Consider the following 7,911-nt stretch of genomic DNA (forward strand, 5'->3'; position numbering starts at 1 on the left):
AGATTTTATGATTTTTTTTTTTTTGTGCAATGAGATTTTTAATATCACGTATTTAGTTAATATATTAAGCATGTTCTAGCAGAAATCAAGTGATTTGATGATTGAAGTCATTTTTGTGAATGAAGAAAATAAATTAATTAACTACAAAGTTTTATCATTTTTAAGATTGATTCTATTGGTCATAAGCCTGGATGTAAAAAGTTGAAGAAAAAAAAAATTTAGGCCCCCCCTAGATATATTTTCTGGCTCCGCCACTGGTTATGTTTCCTCTATTTTTTATCTTTTCTCCTAATCTATATCGCCTTCTCCTCCTCCTTTCAATTAGAGTTCTGAGCAGATCTTCTAATTGCACAATAAAGCAAATATTCACTATCAATCAAGAAACTTGCTACTGCAAAAATTACAACAAAAATAGAAAAAAACAAGATTATGCTGCATAAGTGGCGAAAATTACCATTAAATTTTTAAAATCACACGCGCAAAGGCCAAAATGATGATTATAATTTTAGGCTTTTAGCTGATGAATTCAAATTCGAACAGAATATTTTAGAACCTTTTATCCTGTCCTTATGTGTGTAAATGAGTTAAGTTGGCTTGAACAAGCTCGCAAGTTTGAGCATATCAAGTCACAAGCCCAAGCTGGACGGCTTCCTTACTACTTAAAAAAGCTTTTTAGTACAAAAAATTTTATTTTTTTACTAAAAAGCTGTCACACCCCAAAATCTAACTTGGAAAGAATTATTCAATCTATCCATTTAAAACCTTATCAGAGTTATCTATAGTCTTCAATCAGTAACAAACAGTCTAACAAAAATTCTATAATTTAAAACATCAATGTACAATTCTATTCAATCTCAAAAGATCATATACAATACTCAAGATCTGCACAAGGATCACATGAAATGAAATCTATCATGTCCTGAGTACAAAAGAATCACTATAACCAAAACAAAAAACAAAACCTGAGGATTCCTGATCAACCTCAACCTCCTGCTCCCTTGCCCTGACCTGAAAATATTAACCACATATAATGAGCTTCAAAAAGCCCAGTAGGTCGCCTAATACCTATAACTGAAACGCCTAATACCTATAACTGAAATCAAAGCACGGTACTGAAACAATATGCATGTCAGTCAATCAAATCCATAACAGTCAATTGCACATGATCAGTGAATCTATGCAGATACGAAAATCAGTAGTCAATGCACAATCAATAAAATCCGTAGTCAGCAGTAGAAGAATCGTTAAACACCAGGAAGAAATCTGTAAAGCTCAATAAATCAGTACATACGATAAATCTCGTAAGGATCCAATGAAAACTCGATCAAATCGATATAGGAAAATTATCGTCTCGATATCAGTTAAATCAATACCGAATCAATCAAATCAATCATCTTTGGCCAATATTATCAATCTGTAAGAAATCATATAAAATAATCAAATCAATATAGTGCAAGAACGGTGGAAATCAAATCAATACAGTAAAACCTATTCCATAACAGTCAATGAATCACATGCAGCCGTTCAACACGGTGTATCAATGAAGCGATAGTATCAATGAATCAATATCAATGAATCAATATTATCTATGTCCATAGTATCAATAAGTCAATGCAATATCGATATCCATATCAGTATCAGTATCAATGCTCAGTGACATAATGCGAATATCAATGAAACCGTACAGTAACAATAAACTCGTAAATCCGTCAGTCAATCCATTCAAAATCAATAAATCAATAATCAATATAAGAAGTCCGTCGATATCACATAAATCCATAATGAGATCAATAGATCAATATCGTACACATGCAATTCAATACAATAGTCTTATTGAACAAGTATAATCACTGGCTATTAAGGCGTTTTTCGGTATCGATGTATCGTTGTGTCGTTATATCCGTTGGCTCAATAAGAGTCGTCACTCTGTGCCCGTCGGCCGCCCGTCGGCATAATAATCTCCTTATGACTCCCAATCGTTATATCAATGATCAATAGAGGATATCGCCAAACCCTTTTTAAATGAAAGCCCGTCGGCCAACCATCCTGTACAGATCAAATCAATCTCCAACCAACGGTTCAACTAGTCTTCAGTTGTCTTTCAGTAACCATAATAATAATTTAATCATATAATCACATTCGTATGCTTATTCAATCATTCGAATCATCAATTCAGAAAACCAGAGATCGTACGAGAAATCGGCAGCATAACAGCAGTATACAGAATTTACACAGAAATCACAGATTCAGAAATTTACCAAATTACCGAAAATCGAATAAAACAACGTTTCAAAGCTTTACTTGTACTGAAACAACAATTTCCAACAACCAGATAATTTTTTATTCGATAAAAATCGCACAGAGCTCAAAATAACTGGTAGAAACTTTACAGAAAATACTCAAATCATGCAGAATAAGCATCTCAGGAACATATCAAAAGTTGTGCGGTAAAACTTTCGTCAATACAAAATTATACGCGTTTTTCGGTAACGGAAACACAAATCTGAGCACATAAATACCAAAACTCGAAATCTTCGAAAACAGAAATAGGATTCGGAGTCCTTACTGCGAGACAAATAAATCTTCCAACTGCGTCGTCGGACGAAAAGCGCTCCGCGGGCTCCAAAACCAAGCTTCTCCTTCTCTTCCTTCTCTTTTTCTCTCCTGATTTCTCTTTTCTCTCTCTTCAAATGAATCCAAAATATCTCTATCGGATATTTATTAACACTGATCGTCCCAGACGATCCAAAATTCGTCCCGGGACGATTTTCCCTCGGGCAGAATTTCGTCCAGACGAAATTAAATAACGTCCGGACGACTTGCTCTCTGGACAAATTTCGTCCAGACGGATCGTCCCGACCCTTCCAAGTTCGTACAGATGAAATTGACATATTCTTCACAATTTTCTTCAGTTCGTCCCGTATTAAAGCAAGTTCGTACGAACTAACTGCACTCAAAAAAATCAGCTTTGGAGGGGGTTTTACAAAAGCTGCTTTAAAAAGCAATAAAAAAGTCGTCCCAAACGAAGTCTAAATGAGACCGAATTCAAGTTTGACAAAACTTAGTTCTTGGGCTCGCAAGCCAGCTGGTACCTTTTAAAATAAAATTTAGAGTATTATTTTTAATCTTTAAATAAATTAGAAGTCATAGGTAGTTAGGTACTATTAAATGTTGTTGTCTTTTTGCATTAAAGTTGCACTTTTGTCACTTCCTTACATTAAAACAGCTTTGGTTGCAGCTACTATAGTTTTTTTTTTTTCCCTTGAAAGCTGCTCTATTGCCTCCTTCTCCATCGAGCTACAGCCACGACTTTTACCTTGACTTCTCACTTCTGCTAGTGATGTCTTCTTCAGCTAGCTACCGCCGCCACCTTCTCCGTCAAGCATCTCTAGCACCGACAAGCATCTCTAATGAGCTCTTAAGTCGATCTCAAGCTCAATATACGAGCTCAAGCTTGATCTCGAGCTCGAGCATATTGTTGATTGGACAATCCAAGCTTGAATTAGGTCTGACTTGGGCTCGCCTAGGCTCGTTAGTTGCAAGGACGCTATTTCTAAATCGACCTATTTGTCATACCAATTTAAGGAGTTGAGCTGGTTCTTAGAATACAATGGTTGGAATTAGTAGATGATAACTATTTTATATTCTAGAAAACTAAAACTTATCATGTGGTTACAAAGGAGGTTGATGCCTATTTAATATTGCTTTGGATCAATGTCATTGATTATTATTATTTATTAAAGGGTGACACTTATTGAATTGGTTAGATTTTTGGACTAAATCTTCTTGAATAGTAGAGGACAAACACATTCAAGAAGTTAAGTAAGATGGAACCTTCATTCAACTTTATTGGCAAATAAACAAATCTCATGATGAAAGTTAGGGGAATTGATATCCATACAAAGAAGATATTATAATTTTTATGACATAAAGAATTTGTAAGATAAATTTTTGATGCATGTATTTTGTTTTATCAAACAATAATTTTTAATTTGTATCAAAACTATTTAGATGAACATTATCGAACTTGTATCTTGTCATTTTAAGGTTTAGAGAACCATTTTTTTGAAGTTTTTGACATAATTTTGGAATGATCGGAGCCAACAAAGTCTCAACAACTAATTTCAAATAAATTTGAAAAGTCTGGGAAGGGGAAAATTTATGATTGAGGAGTTTTTGCTTGGTTTATGAATTAGAGTGGGGATTATATTAATGTCCGAAGAGTGATCGCGTCTAATATTTTTTACAAATTCAGGAGTTTTGAAGATTTAAAATATATTTTCGGACGTAGTTTGCAATTTGCATCGTCATCCAAAAATATGGGACAAATGATATGACTCTAAAAAAATAATATGATATGCATGAATCTCAAGTAATATTTTGAGTGGTATCTTTGAAAATTTAAAATAAGATCATATGAACTCTAAATTTGACATGGTTATAGTCAAATCGAGTGGCTCGATGAGAGGAATCCAACGAGCTCAAGATCACTCAATTCAGACATCATTGACACTTCAAAGCTGAAAGGTGTCAGGCGGTGGTCTAGCGGAATTCCGGCTTTAGGCGGTGGTTTGGCGGAAGTCCGGTGTCAAGCTATGGTCCGACAGAAGTCTGGCGTCAGGCGGTGGTCCGACAGAAGTCCGACGTCAAGCGGTGGTCCGGCGGAAATCTAGGTGGTGGTTGAGGAGGAGCTAGTGGCAAGAGCGATCTACGATATCTCTTCTTGCTTCCTTGCTTAGGGTCCCCTTTTCTTGAGAAATAAATGGTCTATTTATATATTTCCTAGAATGACATGGCTAGTAAATATCATGAAGATCAATGGTAAGTTGGGAGTGGTTTTCATGGACGAGCGATGTTGATTCCCTTGATCGTGGACCGTTCATCTTGGGCTCGTTGGATTTGTCTCGTCGAGCCGCTCAATTCGACCATAAGAATATGACGTTTGGTAATCCAAATTGTGATTTGAACTTTGAACCTTCCAATAACACTTCAGGTCCTTGATTTGGACCCATTTGGGCTCGTATTGAGTCGAATTTGATGTCGTTGGGTTCATATTTTCGAGACGTTCAATTCGACTATACGCTTGCTGAAATTGGAGTCTGGCTGGTTCCAATTATAATTTCGGAACTTTCCAACTTGATTTTGCCTTGAGATTCGTATCCGATCAAAATAAATTACTGATAACAAATCAAGTATCTTTCTCAACTTTGCTCTATATTGAGCCAAATAAAATCAAATTTCATGAATCTTACTGATGTGCCACAAGGATGGTTTTCCTTGCAGATTAAATTTACATATATACGTTAGAATATAGGGGTTTTTACATGTATAACACTTAAAACTATCATATTTACCTATTAAACACATAAGGTTACCTATTTACTAATATACCACCTCAAAACCTTAACTTAATAAAAAAAACCACTCAGTTCGTTCCCGTTCGCTCCCGTCATAGCAGACGTCGCAACTCCGCCCTCTCCGCCCTCTCCGACCTCGTTCCTCTCTGACCTCGTTCACCTAAACCCTAAATGTTTTTATAGCACTGAATATCAGCGACTTCCAATGCAGACAAGCATCATTGCGCCATGGCTTCGTGCAAGCCCTACGGGCCACTGTGAAGCAGCAGCAGCAGACAAAAGTTGGCAGCATTAGGGCCGAAGGATTTCTGTCTGTTCTTCCACCAGTGCATTACTCTTCTTCATCGCGTGAGATCGAAGGTAATCATCTCTATCACTTAGGTTAAGCTTTTGGGGTAATTGGTGTTCATTTCTGAGGCAATTCGATTTGCCAAGTTTGGGTTTTGAGTGATCATTGGAAGTAAAAATGGGGTTTTGGTTGGAACTGCGTTGCATTGCGGCTTTACTGTTTTTGTTTTGGTGGAATGCTAGCTTTTTCTTTGTTGATTTCTTCAGCTTGCTTTGTTTTATTCTTGATATTTGGCATTTTCTTAGCCTTTTCTGCTTTTTGGTTTTGGGTTTATAAGATTTGCGCGAGTTCACTTTCCTCTTCGTTGCTTCCCTGTATAAAAGTTGAAGATTAGGGGTGTTTGAAGGCTGAGCTCAACCTCCATTGAGGTAATTTTGCCATGCTTGGGTTCGAAGGTAGGCCTGTTGCTTGATTTGGGAGGATCTCTTGTGTATTGCGCTTGATTTTTTAATTGCAAGGGCGTTATATGTGCCCTCCTGAAGCAGAATTGTTCTTGTTCTTGGGAAGTTGCGATCTGCTATGACGGGAGCGAACGGAACGAACGGAGTGGTTTTTTTGATTAAGTTAAAGGTTTTCAGGTGGTATATTAGTAAATAGGTAACTTTAGGTGTTTAATAGGTAAATATGATAGTTTTAAGTGTTATACATGTAAAAACCCCTTATTATTATTGTATTATTCTGCTGCTCCTGCCATTGGATTGTTACTATTATTGCTATAGATACTGATACTATTGATTCACTGTACTGATATTAAGCATGTGATGTGTTAAGCACGTGATATAAAATGTCTGGATAACATGTGCATATTTTTTAGATGATTTTATTATATTGATTTGATTTTAACAATCATTATTAATATTTTGATTTGATATTTTATATGATTTTTATACTTATTGGTATTATATGTACCATGATTGTTTTATAGATTTGATACTCGTATTGGTTTACTACTTTACTAGCTTCTATATTGTAGTATTTTACTGTTTATAGATTCTACTAATATATGTGAATTTTATTATTTCTACACTGATTCAATAATCATATAAATGTAATTGCTATGCTTTTAATGTTGACATGCATATTACTCCTTTATTGAGCTTTGAATTTCTTTGTGCATATTACTCCTTTATCGAGCTTTGAATTCCGTTGTAAGTTTTGGTGACCTGCTGGATTTTTTAAGCTTATTATATGTAGTTAAATGATTTTAGGTTAGGGCAATGAAGTAGGAGTGTTAGGCTAGTCAAGATTCCTTAGGTTTTGTTTTTTGTTTTTTTTTTTTTTTGTTATAATTATTCTTTTGTACTCAAGATAGAATAGTTATGATTTGATTGTGTAGATTTTTAATAGTGTACATAATTTTTGGAAATGAATATAGATGTGTACATTGATGTTTTGAATTATATAATTTATTTTGTTATTTATTACTGATAGATGATATTAGATAGCTATGATTGTTATTTTTTTTAAAGATTAATGAATAATTCTTCCAATTTAAATTCTGGGGCATCACATCACCTACCATAGACTCTACTACTGGCAATCTACCCATGCTTCCACATTACTACCTGCGCTACCCAGCTACTTGGTTGGCTGCCTGCGCTACCCGGTTGCCGGTGTACCTTTTTTTAGAAATGGCACCGGTTGGCGCCTTAATAGGGCACCATTAATTGGTGCCCCCTCTTCTAATAATTTTTTGTTTATTCTCCTATTATCTACTTTTTTTTATATTAGAGGCTTTTCATTGTGTTGTTTCAAGCTCAAGTGCTCCTCTTTATATAGAAGGAGTAGTATTTGTCTTTCTTCTTCTTCTTACATTAAAGGCATCCCGCTGTCTTGGATTAAAGCTCCAGTGCCCCTGTAAAAAAAGTCCCAATGAGTGATCATTCTCCTCTCAAACTACTCATATCAAAAGAAGATCAATCTCCCCCTATACAAAATGATGATTTAAATAGATTCTACAAGGTAGCAAGGGTTGATGATATGATGTCTACAATAACTGGTAATTCTTTGATCATATTTTGCAAGATGTTCCATTTTTACAACAATCTTGTTGTAAAAACTCCTAAAAAATCTGATCGAGTATGCTTTCCTACATTGATAGATTAAACCATTTATGTAATGAGTTTACAAGCAGGCTTATTATTCCCTCCTGCTCCTGAATTAATCGATATTTAAACATCATACGGAGTCAACTTATCCGAATTT

The sequence above is a fragment of the Dendrobium catenatum genome, unplaced genomic scaffold (assembly GCF_001605985.2).
Source record: "Dendrobium catenatum unplaced genomic scaffold, ASM160598v2 fragScaff_scaffold_636, whole genome shotgun sequence".
Taxonomy (NCBI): domain Eukaryota; kingdom Viridiplantae; phylum Streptophyta; class Magnoliopsida; order Asparagales; family Orchidaceae; genus Dendrobium; species Dendrobium catenatum.